A 19,249-nucleotide genomic window follows, 5' to 3' on the forward strand; every position below is an offset into this window, starting at 1 on the left:
AAGGAGTTTATTCATAGTTGTGTTTGTGAACGTATTTTGAAAATCTAATAAAATAATTTAGGTCAATACTGGGAGAATGAGTAGACTTTTGTAGATTTCTTAAGTTTAAGAAATTCTGGTCTGGTGTGTAGCAGAGAAAGTCAGGATGGGGGTGAGTGCTGTAATGAGGGATGCTGGGGGACACGTGGGAGGGGGCACTTAGGGTGAGAAATTGGACATTTGGGAATGAAGAGAATTCAGTAGGTTGTTTTGTAGTTGTCTTGGATGAATACAGGGGAAGTCGAAAAGGATTTCAGAAAGTTCCCCCAAACCTGATCGACTTCACATTTTGAATTACAGCTGACACTCGGGGGGAGCCATTAAATAGTGAAAGACCTATCCCAGCCAAACCCGACATCTCTCTTCTGGATTATTTCAAAAACAAATGCATTTCTAAAGCGATTCATTATGAAAATTGAGGTCAGTGACCTTTATAAAGCAAGGTGAAGTGGTTTTGGACCCTTTCCATTTTGCTACTGGCGGGTCCACAGGCCAAATTTGGGGTCTTACACTTGCACAGAGAGCAAATGGAGTCAGCAACAGTTAAGACAGAGGGTAAGCCTGTAGCCGGCGAGGGCTGGCTCCCATTGCCCGCATAGTTGATGGAGCCTCATGCGGGTGCTGAATTCCTGTGTTTAAACTACTGTTGAGATAAGATTACTTTATTTTTTATGTCCTTTGCAGTTCTTCATTAACTAATCCCATTTTTAGATGGGTTCAAAGATGAATCAGCTTTATATTAAATTCCTAGAAAGGAAGTTGTGTTCTTAGATCCTCCCGTGGTTGACACATATTTGCAGGAGAGGAACTTTGCAGGACGTGTGTTTGCAGGAGGGCTAAATGACCTTATAGTCTCTTTTAATTTAACAGAAGTGTGACCCTAAGTCTAAATAAAAATGCCAAGGTCTTTTTAAAGTAAACATAGGTTGGAAAGTTAACATATTGCTGATTATCTCTATGAAATATTACTACATAGAAATAACAATGACAGCACAAAACAGAACATGGGGTTTTATGACTTCTGGGCCTTTTGGCATGTTAGCATAACTAGCTAAGCACGTATCCTGCAAAACTCAGGCATTTTTATCATATTAAGAATGTGTTAATTAGACCCAAATAAAATTTTAGAGTCTTTTTGTTAAATAATAGAATTACCACTAGATTTTGTTAGAGAAGATGTAAAATTGCATGTTTTTATGTTTATAAATATTTATATTTCATTACATATAGCATTATATATAATGAGAAACTTATGTTTTATATATTACATATAGAATGAGAAACTATCTTTTAGGGAGCTGGCCTGGTGGCATAGTGGTTAAGTTCACGCGCTCTGTTGTGATGGCCCAGGGTTCGCCAGTTTGGTTCCTGGGTGCAGACCTACATACTGCTCGTCAAGCCGTGCTGTGGCGGCATCCCACGTAGAGGAGTAGAGGAACTAGAAGGACTTACAGCTAGGATATACAACTATGTACTGGGGCTTTTGGGAGGGGAAAAAAAAAGGAGAAAGATTGGCAACAGATGTTAGCTCAGGGCCAATCTTCCTCACGGAAAAAAAAACCCTTTAAAATAAAAACAAAATAAAGAATGAGAAACTTTCCAATATATGCTGTAATACAAAACTGTTTTCATTTTGTGTGCTTACCACTTAATTTGTTGTGTTCCTATACCCTGTGGAGGGGAGGAGTACAGTGAGTGGAAAGCAAGTCTTTCCACCTTCAGAGATGGAGGGGACCATATTCTCAAGGAGAGTGTCGACTTCAAGCTGATTTGAAGCTGGCTTGAGTTCTCAGCTTATGCTCTGTCACTTCTACTTTCTATCAGCAACAAACGCCAAAAAGCAGTCCTTCTCAAAGGAAGTTAGCAGGGTGGGAAGAAAAGGGAGGAATGAGACTTGACTTTTAGAAAGAGTGACAGTACTGAAAATTTATATGTGAAAGAACTACACCAAAATTAAGTCACCTACTGAAAAGGTAAAAAGATATCTTAGAAGACATGAAAGAAAGATGAGGTCCAAAGATAAAAACAAAAATGATGTTGAGTGTGAGATAAAGGAAAAGATTAAGAAATAGAGATGGGAACGAAAGAACAAATAAATAATAACTGGAAATAGTACCAAGTAGATTTAAGTTGCAGAGCTTTCCTCAAATGACACCTATTAAGACTTTGTTAAACTCACATTTATTTGATAATGAAAGAACTTCTGAGTGTTCTTTTAAGAGTTTTTCAGCTATAATAAGATGAAAATATTTGCTCCTTCTTTTTTCCATAAAGTATTTATTAACGTGTTAAATGAAATGAAAGAACCATTAAAGCCTAGATTTTTCTTTTGAAACTTTTTCCTTCGATCAAGCAAAGAGAGAAAAATATTAATATCTTTCACGTTCATAGTGACTCTACATAGAATGACCTGTTCCTGTTGTATATGATGCTAAAACCATGTGCACATAAAAACATGGTAAATATGTGCAAATGAATGACAATGTAACTCAAACGTGCAACTTCCACAGCTATGCCAGTAACAGAATTATAATTTAGATTGCTTTATGGATTTCCCTGTGACGATGATTGTTTGTCTAAAGTTGTAATTTTACCTCCCCTGCAGGACGTGAGTAGGACTTAGGGACTGTAAATAATTATTACTAATGAACGCCCACAGCAAGCCTTTTCTGTTCCTCTTGGAATAAGTAATCCACACAACAGTACGGAATAGCATTAAAGGGAGCAGGATAGAGGATTGTGTCTGTGCTCATTTAGTCACTGCAGTAGCAGCCTTCAGGATAAGTCTACTTAGATCACAGGGATGTAATAAGGCTAATATGTATCACATGCTTTCTGGGTCCTAAGCAGTGTTGTAAGCATGTCTCAGATGTTATCACATTGAAACTTCACCACCCAGTGGAGTGGAGATTATTTTATCCACATTGGTCAGATGAGGAAACTCAGAGAAGAAATTTGCCCCCGTCAGATATCTAGGACGAAGTGGAGCCAGGATTTGAATCAGGACCACTTGCTCCAGGGCTTTTAATCAATCCTCTACTGCTTCCCGAGGGCAAGTTTGGATGCTCCCTACTCTAAGCCCCAGAACAATAATTCTGATTCTGGAATTACATAATGAACTGCTTTTGTAGGTTCTCAGCCATCCTGTACTCACTGTATATTAATTATTCTTTTCACCTGGTTAAGAAAGTGTAATATTGACTTTTAGGCTAGCCATCTTCCTGTCTGAGTGGTTTTTCAGATGTCATCCTGGTAAATATGTATTGTGTTCTCTCCAGGTCTATTATCCAGTTACTTTGAAGTCTGGAATTCTTTGTGAATACTCTGCACCTTCAGACTTCTGTGAACTTTCTTAATTTAATTTGCCAAAATCAGATACTCCTAGGTGTGAACTTATTTCCTCCATAGAGATGGATATGCCATATGGTTGCGGTTGTCTTTAGATAGGCTGGTGTCATCTGAAGGTCCCCTGAAAAGAGGAGAGTCACATGCGTGTCCTGGAGAGGGGATAAAATCAGACTTGTGCACATACAGGCATACATCGTTTTATTGAGCTTTGCAGATATTTCGTTTTTTTACAAATTGAAGGTTTGTGGCACCACTGCATTGAGCAAGTCTATGGGCGTCATTTTTCCGACAGCGTTTGCTCACTTTGTGTCTCTGTCACATTGTGGTAATTTCACAATATCACAAACTTTTTCATTATTATTATATTTGTTGTGATCTGTGATCTTTGATGTTATTATTGTAATTGTTTTGGGGTGCCATGAACCACACCCGTATAAGATGGTGAACTGAATCAGTAAATGTTTGTGTGTTCTGACTGCTCCATTGGCCTGCTTTGCCCACATCTCTCTCCCTCTTCTCAGGCCTCCCTATTCTCTGAGACACAACAATATTGAAATTATGCTAATTAATAACCCTACCATGGACTCTAAGTTTTCAAGTGAAAGGAAGAGTCTCTCGTTTCTCACTTTAAATCAAAACTAGAAATGATTAAGCTTAGTGAGGAAGGCATGTCAAAAGCTGAGACAGGACAAAAGCGAGGCCTCTTGTACCAAACATCCAGGCTGTGAATGTAAAGGAAAAGTTCTTGAAGGAAATTAAAAGTGCTACTCCAGTGAACACAAGAGTGATAAGAAAGTGAAACAGCCTTATTGCTGATATGGAGAAAGTTTCAATGGTCTGGATAGAAGATCAAACCAGCCACAACATTCCCTTACACCAAAGCCTAATCTAGAGCAAGGCCCTAACTCTCTTCAATTCTGTGAAGGCTGAGAGAGGTGAGGAAGCTGCAGAAGAAAAGCTTGAAGCTAGCAGAGGTTGGTTCACAAGGTTTGAGAAAGGAAGCTGTCTCCCTAACATAAAAGTGCAAGGTGAAGCAGCAAGTGCTGATGCAGAAGCTTCAGAAAGTTCTCCAGAAGATCTAGCTAAGGTCATTGATGAAGGGGCCACACGAAACAACAGATGTTTAATGTAGACACAACAGGCTTCTATTGGAAGGAGATGCCATCTAGGACTTTCATAGTTAGAGAGGAGAAGTCAGTGCCTGGCTTCAAAGCTTCAAAGGACAGACTGACTCTCTTGTTAGAGGCTAATGCAGCTGGTGACTTTAAGTTGAAGCCAGTGCTCACTTATCATTCCAAAAAACCCTAGGGATTTTAATCCTTAAGAATTAGCTAAATCTGCTCCTCCTGTGCTCTATAAATGGAACAACAAAGCCTAGATGACAGCACATCTGTTTACAACACAATTTAGTGAATGTTTTAAGCCCACCGTTGAGACCTACTGCTCAGGAGAAAAGATTTCTTTCAAAATATTGCTGTGCATTGACAATGCACCCGGTCATCAAAGAGCTCTGATGGAGATGTGTGAGATGGATGTTGTTTTCATGCTTGCTAACACAGCATCCATTCTGCAGCCCATGGATCAGGGACTAATTTTGACTTTCGAGTCTTATTATTTAAGAAATGCATTTTGTAAGGCTGAAGCTGCCATCGACAGTAATTCTTCTGATGGATCTGGGCAAAGTCAATTGAAAGCCATCTGGAAGGGGTTCACCATTCTAGATACCGTTGAGAACATCCATGGTTCATGGGAAGAGGTCAAAATATGAGCCTTAACAGGAGTTTGGAAGAAGTTGATTCCAGTTCTCACGGATGACTTTGAGAAGTTCAAGGCTTCAGTTCAGGAAGGAACTGCAGATGTGGTGGAAATAGCGCGAGAACTAGAATTCGAAGTGGAGCCTGAAGATGTGACTGAATTGCTGCCATCTCATGATGAAACTTCAGTGGATGAGGAGTTGCTTCTTATGGATCAGCAAAGAGAGTGGTTTCTTGAGGTGAAATCTAGGGACCATTCTGTGAAGATTGTTGACATGACAACAAAGGATTTAGAATATTGCATCCCCTTAGTTGACAAAGCAGCAGCAGGGTTTGAGAGGATTGACTTCAGTTTTGAAAGAAGTTCTACTGTGGGTAAAATGCTATCAAACAGCATCGCATGCTACAGAGAAGTTGTTCAGGAAAGGAAGAGTCAATCAATGTGGCACACTTTATTTTCTAATTTTAAAACATTGCTGCAGCCACCCCACCCTTCAGCAACCACCACCCTGTCAGTCAGCAACCGTCAACATGGATGCAAGACCCTCCACCAGCAAAAAGATTCTCTCTCGCTGAAGGCTCAAATGATAGTTAACATTTTTAAGCAGTAAAGTATTTATTTATTTGGCTGAGGAAAGTTTGCCCTGAGCTAACATCTCTTGCCAATCTTTTTTTTTTTTTTTCGCTTGAGGAAGATTTGCCCTGAGCTAACATCTATGCCAGTCTTCTATTTTGTATGTGGGACACCGCTGCAGCATGGCTTGATGAACAGTCTGTGGGTCTGCACATAGGATCTGAACCCACGAACCCTGGGCTGCAGAAGTGAAGTGTGCAAAATTAACTGCTATGCCACTGGGCTGGCCCCACCCAGTATTTTTTAATTAAGATATATACACTATATTTTTAGACATAATGCTATTGCATCCTTAACAAACTACAGTATAGTGTAAACATAACTTTTATATATGCTCTGGAAAACTAAAAAATTCGTGTAACTCAGTTTATTGCCTATTTGCTTTATTGTGGTAGCCTGGAAATGAACCTGAACTATCTCCCAGGTATGCCCGTACTGCATAAGCATATCTGAAGTTACAAATTTTGACGTACAGAGTAAGAGGTGGATTCTGTGATTACAGAAGGTATGGAAATCCCAATGCTACTCCCTTTTCTAAATGTCTGAGCATGTGCCGTGTATATTAAGTCGTTCTTAAGGAATCAACAAAGGAATCCTTTGAGATGTCGATTTGTAGACCTCACTTGATTGTGTCCTTTTGGTAATTTCTAAACTAGGCCAAAAGATTTTCTAGAGAATATCAATATGCCTAATTATTAAGTGTTTTGAGTCATTTTACTGTGTCTGTCATTTAATTCTGAAAACCATGTGTGGCACGGCAACATCATTTGAGTGGCTACTGGCATGAGTTTTCTAATCCATGAAGATTTAAGTATAGAGTATCTGCTCTGTTGGAACAAAATACTGTGTATTAGATATTGTAGTAAAAACTTAGAGCTTAGAACCTAACCTATTCTCAGACAGTCCTTGGGTAGTTGGAGGACCAGACATATGCACAGGAAATAGAGATTTGTAGTACGGACAGTAGGTGAGTCCCAGACAAGCGTCATTTTATTTGGGGTGGCCTTTAGGGGAAAGGAAAGACGACATCATGTGTGGGAGACGTACGAGGTAGGATTTTATCTCAAGTGTTAAGGAATTAAATTGAACAAAATGATTGAAGGTAGAAATTCCAGCATGGGGAATGGTCTGAACAAAACAGTGGAGCAAATGCCTGTTGAGGAGGTGGGGAAGGAGATGGACTTGACTGGAGGAAAGACTTTTTATGGAGGAAACTGGGGTAAGAGATCTACATTGCTCATCAAAGTTGTGAAAATATGTTGTTGATGAGGATTAAGGGTAATTTGGGGTCAGACGGTTAAGTCTTTATTGCTAAGCTCAAGGGTGTAGAGCAACATTTTCCAAACTGCATTCTACGCAGCCCTGGTGTCTCATGAAGTGTTTTGTGAAAATGCATTCTATGATCAAATAAGTGTAGGCAAGACTTCACAAAGTTCCTCTGGACTTCTCCGTCTTGAGTTTACTAATATGTACTGTGCATTTCCAAGAATGATAGCATGCCGTGTGTCTCACACTTTGAGCTCAGAGTCTTTGTTTCCCAGAATACCCATCAACAGCTACCCTGGATGCTAGTTTTCTGTTTTATGATGTTTGGAAAAACAGGCTTAGAGTGTTCTGTGTAGGATGAGGCATTAGGAAACATTTCTGAAGAGGGCAATAATAAGAAAATATGATTTTAAGTTTTATACTGCTTACATCTGCCTCTAGTTTTTTATTCTCGTAGGCATAGATCTAAGCAGCTAAGATTTTGGAAGTACAGAGAAATCCTAAAGTTTCATGGAATGCCAACGTCACTTATAGGAAGTAATTTCAAGGTATTTTTCGAATTTATTTGGTTATTTAAATGCTGAGCTTCTGGCTTCTGTTATTCTCACTATTGACGCTGAATTTTAAAGAGTTTTTCCTTGTTGATCCAGCTACGTTAGCATTACGTTGGGCATTGGGTACTGTTGGGGGAGTGAGGGAGAGAGAAACATGGCCACCCACGTTTCCTATAACATTCTCCACACCACCATGGTGTTGACGGAAGGATTCACTAGGACCTCATGTAATGGATAAGGACTGAATATCCTCGTGTAATGGATAATGGTGGGGCTGAGGCTGTTTCCAGTCTCTGGCAGCTGTTGATAAAGCTTTTAATGCTGTTTCTAGCACCCTCCTTCTGAAACTCCATTCTGACGATTTGGCCCAGTAGAACCATAATGACATGTGTGTTCTGTGTTGTCAACTCTGGATTATCATAGGATCATGGAAGATTGAATCCAAAGTTATTCCTCTTCTACTCATATTTGAAATAGAATCACATGGAAAATTGCATTTCATCAATAAATCCTTGGTTGCTTTCTTCTCTACCTTTTAATAGTTATGTTTAGGAGCGTTTCCGCCTCTAAATTTTGAAATAAAGTAGCAAATAAGTACGTCTTAGATAAAATTAGCCAAATGAGAACAATTGACGCAGAGAAATGTTAGGAGAATCAAAAAATACAATTAATTTGATTGTTGGTTGTGAACGCCTTCAATTAAAATCTATTCTTCATAAATACAGGTTGAAACATCAGTTTTTAATGAACGTTGTGATGCTTACCAAGGATCGTGTGCCAGATGCTTGTATAATTCTTGTAAACTCAGATTTAGACTGCAATCAGGGAAAATGGGAGAAAAGAGTAAGTGTAAAATAAATCCTTCAGTATCTTAAGAACAGTACTGCATTTAGTCCAAACTCTACTTTAAAAAGTAGCCAAAGGGGGCCAGCCCAGTTGCACAGTGGTTAAGTGTGCACGTTCCACTTCAGTGGCCCAGGGTTCGGTGGTTGGGATCTTGGGTGTGGACATGGCACCGCTTGGCAAGCCATGCTGTGGTAGGCGTCCCACATATAAAGTAGAGGAAGATGGGCACGGATGTTAGCTCAGGGCCAGTCTTCCTCAGCAGAAAGAGGAGGAGTGGCAGCAGATGTTAGCTCAGGGCTAATCTTCCTAAAAAAAAAAAAAAAGTAGCTAAAGCTGAGTCTTTCAGGAGAATCGATTTTTTCAGGACTGAATGCTTCCAGCTTGCCTTTTAGTATGGCCCGTTCCATTTTCCTATCACCCTAAATGGTCAAGAGTTCCTCTGCATCCAAGTGGAATCTTTAAAATTTAAACTATGCTCAGAAAGTGTCTGTGCACGTGCGCACGTGTGTATATGTTGCTATTTTCCTTTGGTTTGTTTGTATCTGGTCCTCTTGGAGATTTTTGAAATAATCAAAAAACGCTTATGTCATAGACAATGTTTACTGTCTTTAAACAATAGTTTACTTTTTGTTTTTAAATGGGAGACGTGGTGTTGGAGCGTGTATTTGACAAACAGGATAGACAGCATGAGCTTGAGTATGGGACTGGAATCCTACTGATTAGATTCAAGTCTTGGCTCCACCACGTACCAAGGATGTAATTTTGGGTCACTTAGCTTCTCTGTGCCTTGGTTTCTCCTTATATAAAATGCCGTTGGTGATAATAGTACCAACTGCTTATGGTTTTTGTGCATATTTAAGAGCTTAGAACAGTACTAGATATGTAATCAGTATTAAATAAATGTGGGCCATTATTGCTAAATAAACTAGAACAAATAAATGGTAGACATTATTTTTAGATTTTATTCTTTGAAAAAATGATTTCTCTCTTACTTTTGGTGGGTTACTGCAGGAGGGGGTGGAAATGAGACAGGAGGGCAGTGTAAAGTTTTTTATTTGTAGTAGGATCGCTGAGACATTTTTAACTGGAAGATAAGGCTTAATGGTTAAATGTGTTTATGTATATGCAGAAACCATATCATTTCCCCCCCAATTAATGACAAGCTCCAGAACCCTCTGTCTGTCTGTGCAGCTGTGGAAATGACTCCTAGCTTTGTGTTCTCTGCCAGAAGCTTGACAACAACCCAAGAGAATATTTGGTTTTCCTTCCAAGTTTGAGAACCTTCTGTGGCTCTTTGACACTGAAGCTCTCAGTGTGTAGGGTCCTGAGAAACCATACACATGTATGTCAGTGGTTGTTATTGCAGTTGTCAATGGCAAGCGGAGACAGGCACTAAAAATACCAGACCCTCCGTACCTGTTGGAGACATTGTTTGTTTTTTCTTTTTTGTCATGGTGTTATGTGATTAAAATGAAGTTATTAGTTAACCATAACTTATTCACATAGTTAAATTCCATAGACTTCTATTTAATGTCATTACGGAGCATAAAATTGACAGTTTGATATTTTAGGATGGCTCTTGCTTGTTAGATGTTTGTCTTTGAAATATTTCGAGAATTATGTTCCCTGTATAAGTTCAACCTTACCTCTGAAGTACTTCCAAGTTCTTTGGTTTAGAATTTTTCCTCATAGTTTGCCACTAAAATCAGAAGCTGTGATGTGTGTTTGAGACATTCCAAAATCTTTTCATCCCGTAGCCTCTGAATTCTTTCTCTGAAGGGTTTCTCTAAGCCTATATTTATTATTTCAACTTCCTTCCAGAGTGATGACTTCTTACCCTCCGTCTTCAGTCTACGGGGCTCGCATTGACTCTGATCCCTACAGAAGATATTTCATCTGGGTTATACCATCAAATTCAGAATCATTTCTCAAACTACGTCCACCTTCTTCCTTCCCAGTGCCTTATTTGTTGATACCCTTACCCTTCTGATTACTGAGGTGTAATCCCAGGTAATTTTTAACCTTTCCCAATTCCTTATCTTCTTTATTCACGCAGTTACTGAAACTTTTAAATTCTTTATTAGTTCTCTTTTTTCCCAGCCATCTCTCTTTCAGCTTTTTCCTTCTACCCTGGTCGGGAACTCATAGCTTCATGCTCAGATAGCAGTAACAGCCTCCTGACTAGTCTCTAAGACACAGGAATTCTGTTCTCTCTTCCCCACGTAGCTTTCTGGTTAAAGCCCGTATTGTCTCTTTCTCTCCTGATTTAAGACTTACAGTGCTTCTGAGTAAAGCTTGGCCTCAGTCAGCTCGTCATCACTTGGGCCAACCACCAGTTGCTCTTAACATCTTCTACTCTACAGCAAGAATTTACTTTTTATGCTTAGTGTCATAACTTCTATCACATCGGAGTCATTCTGAACTTTTATCGTTCCAATCCTTTGGAATCTCCTTCACCCATATTTTCACTCATGTATCTTTTGCCCATTCCTTATGAGCTTCAGCTCGTGTCTTCCCACTCTCCTTCATATATACCCCTCGCTTCAAGGCTCATAACCCTTATTTTCTCTCTCTCATTTCTTGCCTTGTATGAATACTTAACCGTTACCTGCACATTTTTTATATTTCCATTTTATGTTTTCCATGTTTATATTTCTGTATTTTGTATTTTCCATTTAATCGGTTTTCACTCCCTAAGGGCAAATATTATTACTTACATTTACATTTCCCCTCAGTATGGTTTATATACTAGGCACTAAATTTAAAAAAAGTAGAATGAGTCCATGGTCAAAACTTGGGGGACTCAACATATGCACCGCACTGCTATGGATCAGATGAGTTTTTTTGTTGTTGTTTTAAAGATATGCTTTTTTTGTGTGTGTGAGGAAGATTGGCTCTGAGCTACCATCTGTTGCCAATCTCCCTCTTTTTTTTTTCCTCTCCAAACCTCCAGTACATAGCTGTATATCCTAGTTGTAAGTTCTTCTAGTTCTTCTATGTGGGATGCTGCCACACCATGGCTTGATGAGCAGTGTGTAGGTCTGTGCCCAGGATCCAAACCAGTGAACCCTGGGCCACCAAAGTGGAGTGCACGAACTTAACCACTACACCACCAGGCCAGCCCCAGAACCTTATTTATCTTAACATACACAATTGCTTGAGGATAGGGATTATATCACAGTCCTTTGCGTTATACCTTGCTGCCTTCCCATGCTGTCACCCCTACCAGACTATCTAGTCTGGAATTTCATGTACTTGGATGTCTGTTTCCTTACTTAGGTTAGGAAAATTTTCAGCTATTATTTTTTCAAATATATTTTCTGCCCCTTTGTCTCTCTCTTCTCCTTCTGGGACACCTATAATACAAATGTTAGTGCACTTGATTTTGTCCCAGAGTTCCCTTAGACTGTTCTCATTCTGTCTAATGCTTTTTTCTTTTTTCTGTTCAGCTTGGGTAATTTCCTCTAGTCTTTCTTCCAGTTCACTGGTCTGTTTTTCTGTATCCTCTACTCTGCTATTGAGTCCCTCTAGTGAATTTTTCATTTCCAGTATTCTTCATTTATGATTGGTTCTTTTTTATATTTTCCAATTCTTTGTTGATGCGCTCACTGTGTTCATCCAGTCTTCTTCCAATATCTGTGAGCATCTTTATGAGTTTTTGTTTGAACTCTTTGTTGGGTAGGTCGCTTATTTCTGTTCCATTTAGTCCTTTTTCTGGGGTTTTGTCCTGTTCCCTTGCTTGGAATGTATTCTTTTCTCTCCTCGTTATGCCTCTTTCTCTGTGCTTATTTCTATGTATTAGGTGATACAGCTATGTCTCCTGATCTTGGAGAAGTGGCCTTAAGTAAGAGATGCCTTTTGAGGCCCAGCAGTGTGCTTCCCTCTCGTCACCAATCCAAATGATCTAGGAGTGACCCCTTTTTGGGCTACTTATGTCCTTCTGTTGTGGCAGGGTTTCTCTTAATGCAGGTACCCAGAGAGTCTAGTCTTTCCTTCCCTGGCCAGCTGAGTATAAATCTGGTTTGGGGAGCCTCAGCACCATTGGCTACAAGGTCTAACAGCACACTCTTGTCGCAGTTTTCCTTTTAGTTGGGTAGGTAGCCAGTGTAGCTGGTTGCTAGGCTCAGGGTCTTACATTTGCGATAGGCCTCAGGCCTACAAGGCTGTTGTCAGTTCTCTTAGGAGTGCAGCTGAGTGGGGCTGGCCCTAGGCATGGGAGCACTCAATTGTTTCAGGTTTTGGAAGATGGAGCTGATCCTTTTATGGCTATTCATGAAGCACAGGTCTTCTGCTGCTGATAAGCCTCACCCCCCCACAGGGCCACACACACAGTCAACACAGTCTGGTCTGAACACTCTTTGCTGCCCTCTGGAGTGTACCCCAATGCCCCACTGCAGAGGCCCCCTCCTCTCCACCAATGGCTCCCACAGTTCACGTGGTCCTCACACAGGCCCTGGCCCACAGAGGTAGACACACTCACCTGCCTGTAGAGGATCAAGGCACCCAGTCAATGCAGGGCGACAAGTAGCCTAAGGGCTTGCTATTGGGTGTGGCCAGTCCCTAGGGTGGGCTGCCTGCCCTGGCTGAACTGGATTAAATCTGTGCTCTAGTGGGTGTGGCAGACCCCTGAGCTAACAGGCCAGGGGAAGAACTTCAATGGCGTCTGTTTGTCTGTGTCAGCACACCTGAACTAGGTGATAACAATGGCCACTACCAATGTCTCGGTCTCCAGAGAGGTCTCTCCTCTCACCGAGATGCACCCAGAGCCTACCAGGTGAGGCTCTTTTCACCAAAGGACCCTCAGCCTTCTTTCTGGTGATTTTAGGTTGCTGAGACAGGTGAGTTTGTGCGTGGGCCCTTTAAGACCCAGGTCTTTTTGGCTTTCATCTGATAGCTTTTCTGGGGGTATCCCTGCTGCAGTTAACAGCCAGCAAAGCCAGATAGTAAGACCGCCGTCTCAGTTGTGCTGAGTCTGAAGGATGCTTATAGCAGTATCGGCCCCGCTCTGGACCTCACTCCTCCAGGGAGGGCTGTGTACCTTAGGGTGTCTCCCGCCTGGCTGGCTGAGAAACTCCGCTGCTCCTGAAGGTGGCTTTTTTCTCTCCAGAAGGAATTTCTACCTCTTCTGCCTTAGTCAGGACTGTCCCTTGTTGTGGGGGTTCTTTTTATCCAGTTTTCAGTTTTCTATCCAGGGTAATTTTCCCAAAAATAGTTGTAACCTCTTGTGTTCATGGGAGGAGATGAGTTCAGAGTCTGCCTATGCAGCCATGTTGACAAGATCTCTCTCTACTCTGGATTTGCAGATGTTCCTCTCTCTAAGCCATTTCCACGTTTTAGCTAGCACCAGTCATCATAGATCACATGCTAGATGGGGTAGCTGCTTGCATCTTGCCATAGAGCACTGAACACCTGAGCATTTTGGTGAAGAGGAATATAGAATCTATAGCTGTAGGGCACAAATGAGTCTTTTTTTGCATCTGATTAACATACATTTTCTTCCTCATGTAAATCTGTGTCTTTATTAATATTTTTCCTCATCTCTTTTCCCAGGTGGTCCATATTAGTGAACATACTGTTTTTTTTTCTCTTCGTAGGATCTGCATTGACTGCTCCAGCAGTGGCTAACTTGATGTCCTCTGCAAATTTAAAAAGCGTGCCACCTTTTCCATCATCGGGTCATCCCTGAGGTCATCACGGAACATCCTTCTCAACTGTCCATGATCCGTGGGTAGCTGTTCTCTGTTGTCCATTTCACCAGATGTCCTCAAAACTAACAGACAGAAAAGGGAAATGGTTAATGGTAGGTCCTTTTTTTCTTCTTCTTAGAAAATTTCTAATTTGCTTTTAAGTGCTGCCAAAGCAAGATTTTTCTTATGAGTGGGTGGGATGAGTATAGTTCAAAAATATTGTTCTTAGGATATGAACGTTTCAGGAATCTTTTTTGGATCCCTTTCATAGTGATGGATCAGGAAGAAGAAGATGAAAGAGCCCATTACAGATAACTTTTTCAAACATTCAAACAGTTCTGACATTCTAAATTTCAAATCCTAGCGTTCCACTGGCTTCTGGCTGTCACCCCTAGCATGACCTACCCATACCTTAAGCCAGAGACAAACTCATTCTGTCTGCTCTACTCTTTCTCATTTGAGTTTTGTATTTCAAAGGTTGGTGTTGTCATTTACCTTCTGCCCCTATGCCCTACCAATTACTCATTCCCTATTCTAATCACTTGCCATGTCCTCCAAATATTTTTCTAGTCCCTCACCATTTTCCATTCTTATGTCTGGCCTCGATCATCTCCAACCTTGGCTGATTCATTCACCTTCTTACTGGGCTATACAGTCTACTGTGGATACCTTACCCTGCCCCCACCCATCTGAAATGGATCCCATTGAGTTATTTCCCTTATTGACTAAAGAGCACATTTCAAGCTTTTTAGCATTTCATGCCCCATCTGTCTCATTTCCATAATCTCACATCTAGATCCACTGATGTCCTTGATTTGATGGTCGAGTCATGATCTAGTTCCTGAGTTAGTCCCAATCAAGCCAGTGTGCATGGAAATGTTTGCCATCCCTTCTTGCCTCTTCCAGGATATCCAATGGACACTTGAAATTAAGCAGCTATCCTAGACCAGAAATTTGGTGGCCCATTGATGACCTCTGAGTTCCTGTATCTCTCCAATTGCCCCTACTGCTATTCAGAGCCAGCTTCCTTTCCCCATGTGTCATGATTTGGTGGCCGTGATTTGCATTTCTTCCACCCATCTTGTATTGGCCTAGTCTGGGCTTTTACCTGGGTCCCATGACCTAAATTTTGACCAGTTTCTCAGTTTAGTAATGTAGCCTTCCTCTGAGGCTTCAGCCTGGACTTCAACTTTTTCGTGATAGTTGAAGTGCCTTCCATCTGAGTTATTCTCATCAAGACTGGTGATCGTGATGGCGAAGAGCATGTGGGGGATGACTCTTTGCTCACTGTGTGTTAGTTTCCTATCACTACTGTGACAAATTGCCACAATCTTCGTAGCTTAAAACAACAGAAATTTAGGTGTTCACAGGACCACACTCCTGCCAAAGGCCTGGGGGAGAATCTGTTCCTTGTCTTTTCCAGCTCCTGGTGCCTGCTGACATTCCTTGGCTTGTGGCTGCATCACTCCAGTCTCTACCTCCATGGTCACCTTGCCTTTTCCTCTTCTCTCTCTAGTCAAATCTCCTCCTGCCTCACTCTTATTAGCATGGTGCTGACTGCATTTAGGACTCAACTGGATAATCCAGAATGATCTCCCCGTCTCAAGATCCTTCATTTAATTGCATCTGCAGAGTCTTTGCCATAGGAGGTAACATTTACAAATTCCCAGGATTTGCCTTTGGAGGCCATTATTTGGAATACTGTGCTGTGTTTTGCCCACCTAATATGGGCCTGCTCCTTCTCCTGGCAACCCTGGTCCTGACCATTCCTGAGTCATGGTTAAGCTTGCCAAGCCCTTTGGCTTCTCTGCCTCCTGATCCACCTCCCCCACACCTAGAGAATTGGCCTCAGCCATGCTCTCAGTTTCCCTGGAGTCTGTCTCATGCTGGGGGCCAGCACCACCTCCCCTGCTCCAGTCCATTGTGCCTCGGTCTTATACCTATATTGAGTAGTTATAGAAATTGTCAAGTTCCTTTTCAAAAATATGTTGTGAACTGCCTCCCTCTCTCCCACAAAGACCTTGAAATTCAGGCCCTCCCAGATTGTCTCTGTGGTGCTTCACTTAACTAGGACGTATCTAGACATGCCGTGGGCTGTGGGCTGCTGTTTACTTATCTAGGATGCCCTTTCCCCGTCTTCTGTATTTGGTGACGTGTTGTTCGTTTTGGAAGGTTCTGTTCAAGGGTCAGATTCTCTGAAACTCTCCTGAACCCCTCCCTTCTCTCCCATTCCATGAGGAATTCATTTCTTCTTCCCTCTATTCTTCCTCAGCACTCTGTTTATACTTGTTTCCAGCTCTTACCACATTCTATTCTACTTTATTGTGTCTCTACCTCCTCCGAGCTAGACTTTGAGGTTTGTGAAAGCCAGGAATAGGATATTACTCATCTTTTTTATTTTAACCTGACATGTGACCCACAGTAAGTGCTTGATATAATCATATATAAAATAATATGTTTAATTCAAATTTCAAACTTTTCATACTTCAGAATATCTCTGGGTATATAAATATTTAATACGCTTCTCCCAATTTCCTTATGAACCCCAAAGTAGTTGTTTTCTTTAGGTGGCTATGTACAGGCCATTTTGGCTTTTGTTCCAGTACAAATTGATGAAAAATACTCTATGTATTCTCTGCATAAATTTTATTCAGTGTGAGGGGATCATTACACTTACCTGCCTAGGAAACCAATTTACTTTAATGTGAGATTTTACTAAACCTGAAAAACTACCAGAGTAATGTTGTCACTTGTCTTCTTGTAGATCAAGACCTTGAAGCAAAGAATTTGGAATTTTACCTGTCAGAATTGCGTTCTTTCGAGTTATTGGCGATCTGTCAAAACAGGACTGTTTTTTTCCCTCTCCCTGGATGTTTTTTCTTGTCTGAGTAGATCTGAATTTCAGAGTTCTTTCCTCCCCCTTTTCATTGGAAGGTGAGGACAGAATTGCCCCCCGCCTCCCTGATCGTCAGTGTTGTGCCCTGTGAGGTGTCTGCCATGTTGCATTGCTGGTGTCCATTTCCTATTTCTAGATCCTTGAGCCTCTTAGGAGTTTTGTAGAAGGTGCTGGTATTTTATTACATTGCATGTCTTCTGTTCATGAGGAACTCACAGGGCTTTGAGGATTTTCCTTTTTGATATCTAATCTTCTAGCAGCTCTCTGAGGTAGGGTGGCGTGAAGTGTTATCTCCATTTTGCAGTTATAACAGAGGCAGGGCACAACTTGATGTAGGCCCTACAGCACATCAAGGGCCGAATGGAAGATGTCTCTCCAGTCTTTCAACTTCTCTTTCAGTGATCTAGATGCCAGATGACTTCATTTTAATTTTGTGTGTGTGTGTGTGTGTGTGTGTAAGGAAGATTGGCTCTGAGCTAACATCTGTGCCAATCTTTCTCTATTTTATATGTGGGATGCCACCACAGCATGGTTTGATGAGCGGTGTGTGGGTCTTCGCCCAGGATCTGAACCCATGAACCCCGGCTGTTGAAGTGGAACATGCAAACTTAACCACGATGCTACTGGGCCGGCCCCTTAATTTTAATTTTTAACATCTATACTCATTTTGATTTTGCATGAACTATTATTGTCAGCACTCATGGTAACCAGTGCTGCAATTTTAGTATTAATTTTTCTATCTTTTGTATCCCTTCTCATTTGTGACACACATACTCACTTGTGTGTTACGATCAAAAATTTTATATTCTTTCAAAAGAATCTATACACAAAACTGGGTTCTGCAAAGGGGTTATTTGGTCTGGGGACTACATGCAAATATATGAGACTTCTGCATTATCAACTTATCTGATACCTTTTTTTTTTTTGGAGGAAGATTGGCCCTGAGCTAACATCTGTGCCCATCTTCCTCCACTTTGTATGTGGGATGCTTACCGCAGCATGGCTTGATAAAGCAGTGCCATGTCCGCACCCGGGATCCGAACCTGCGAACCCCAGGGTGCCCAAGCGGAATCTGTGAACTTAACCACTGCCCCACTGGGCGGCTGCTTATCTGATACTTTATGACTAACTTTCTTGTCAGTCAAACATACCATATAGATATTAGCTGTAGATGGGAAAAACATTTAAAAATATAACCTGTGACAACCTGGAAATGTAAGAAATACTATAACATTGGACAGCAGGTAGTCATTAATAAGTGAAATAATTGTTTTTTCTTTAGATTATTCTTCCATGCAAGTGACAGTGTCCCCAAAGTGAGCTCATACTGTAACTTTCATATACTTTTCCTAAAATGTTAAGATGATTTTTTTCACTCAGAGGACAGTTAATACATTTGCAGTAAAATTTTAAATTCAAAAAAATGTAAGTTGATCAAACAGAGTTGCCTGAGTCTTGAAAGGGACTGTCTCAAAGAGCTCTGTGTCTGCGGTGAGGGTGGGTGGCAAGGCTTCTTTCTTCTTTCTGACCGAATTTGGAATGTCCCTCTCTTTGGCCAAGTGGCATTAATTAGACTGTTGCTCCTAGAGCACTAAGAACTGCCTGTCAGGGAAATTTCCCCAGTTTCTGCGTTCTCGGAGGCACCGTTTCAGTTTATGGCTGTGGGTTGGTGGTGAGGCAGGCTCTGACACAGCTGCCTTCGGAATCAGCCTCGAGACCTCCGTGTGATTTTCCTAAGCCCCGGGAGGGGATTTAGAGCACCTGGTGGGGAGATGCAACTTGCCACCCTCCACTCTGTCAGCCTCTCCTCCCACCCCCTTGCGCTTCTAAGCACCACCCAGCTGCACTGTTTTTGCCCTGAAACCATTTGGAGCGGCTGGAATGGAGGCCACCCAGAGTTTCTCTGAGCAGCTGTGGCTGCAGGTCTCCGCTTGGCCAGAGCACGGAAGGTTCTCACTTATCTGCACTGAACACGGGTGGCCATGATCCCTTAGGATAATGCAATTTCTCACTGTCTGGGGGTGGAAGCGTATTGTTTGAATACGCTTTCCAGCTTGTTGTTTGAAGTAGTTTTGTAAGGCTTCCGGCTTTTGCTGACTCACAGACACACACACAGAAAAATTCCCTCCTTCTTCCCCTCCTCCACTTCTCCCCTTCTCTCACTAAAAGGCTTTTGAAATGACTAAGAAGATAACAAATCTCCTGGCCAGGGGCTAACAGCTTAA

The 19,249-nt window shown here is 41.4% G+C and overlaps 1 long non-coding RNA gene across 5 annotated transcripts in view; it reads left to right on the forward strand.

The window, feature by feature from the left end:
* LOC106782324 (uncharacterized) overlaps positions 1-19,249 on the forward strand; it is a 363,318-nt gene that overhangs the window by 266,550 nt on the left and 77,519 nt on the right. For all 5 annotated transcript variants that reach the window (XR_011429555.1, XR_002802169.2, XR_002802167.2 and 2 more), the window contains one exon: positions 14,036-14,241. This is a non-coding gene — a long non-coding RNA (uncharacterized lncRNA). The remainder of the gene's footprint in view (positions 1-14,035; positions 14,242-19,249) is intronic.

Source organism: Equus caballus, chromosome 20, assembly GCF_041296265.1.
Source record: "Equus caballus isolate H_3958 breed thoroughbred chromosome 20, TB-T2T, whole genome shotgun sequence".
Classification (NCBI taxonomy): domain Eukaryota; kingdom Metazoa; phylum Chordata; class Mammalia; order Perissodactyla; family Equidae; genus Equus; species Equus caballus.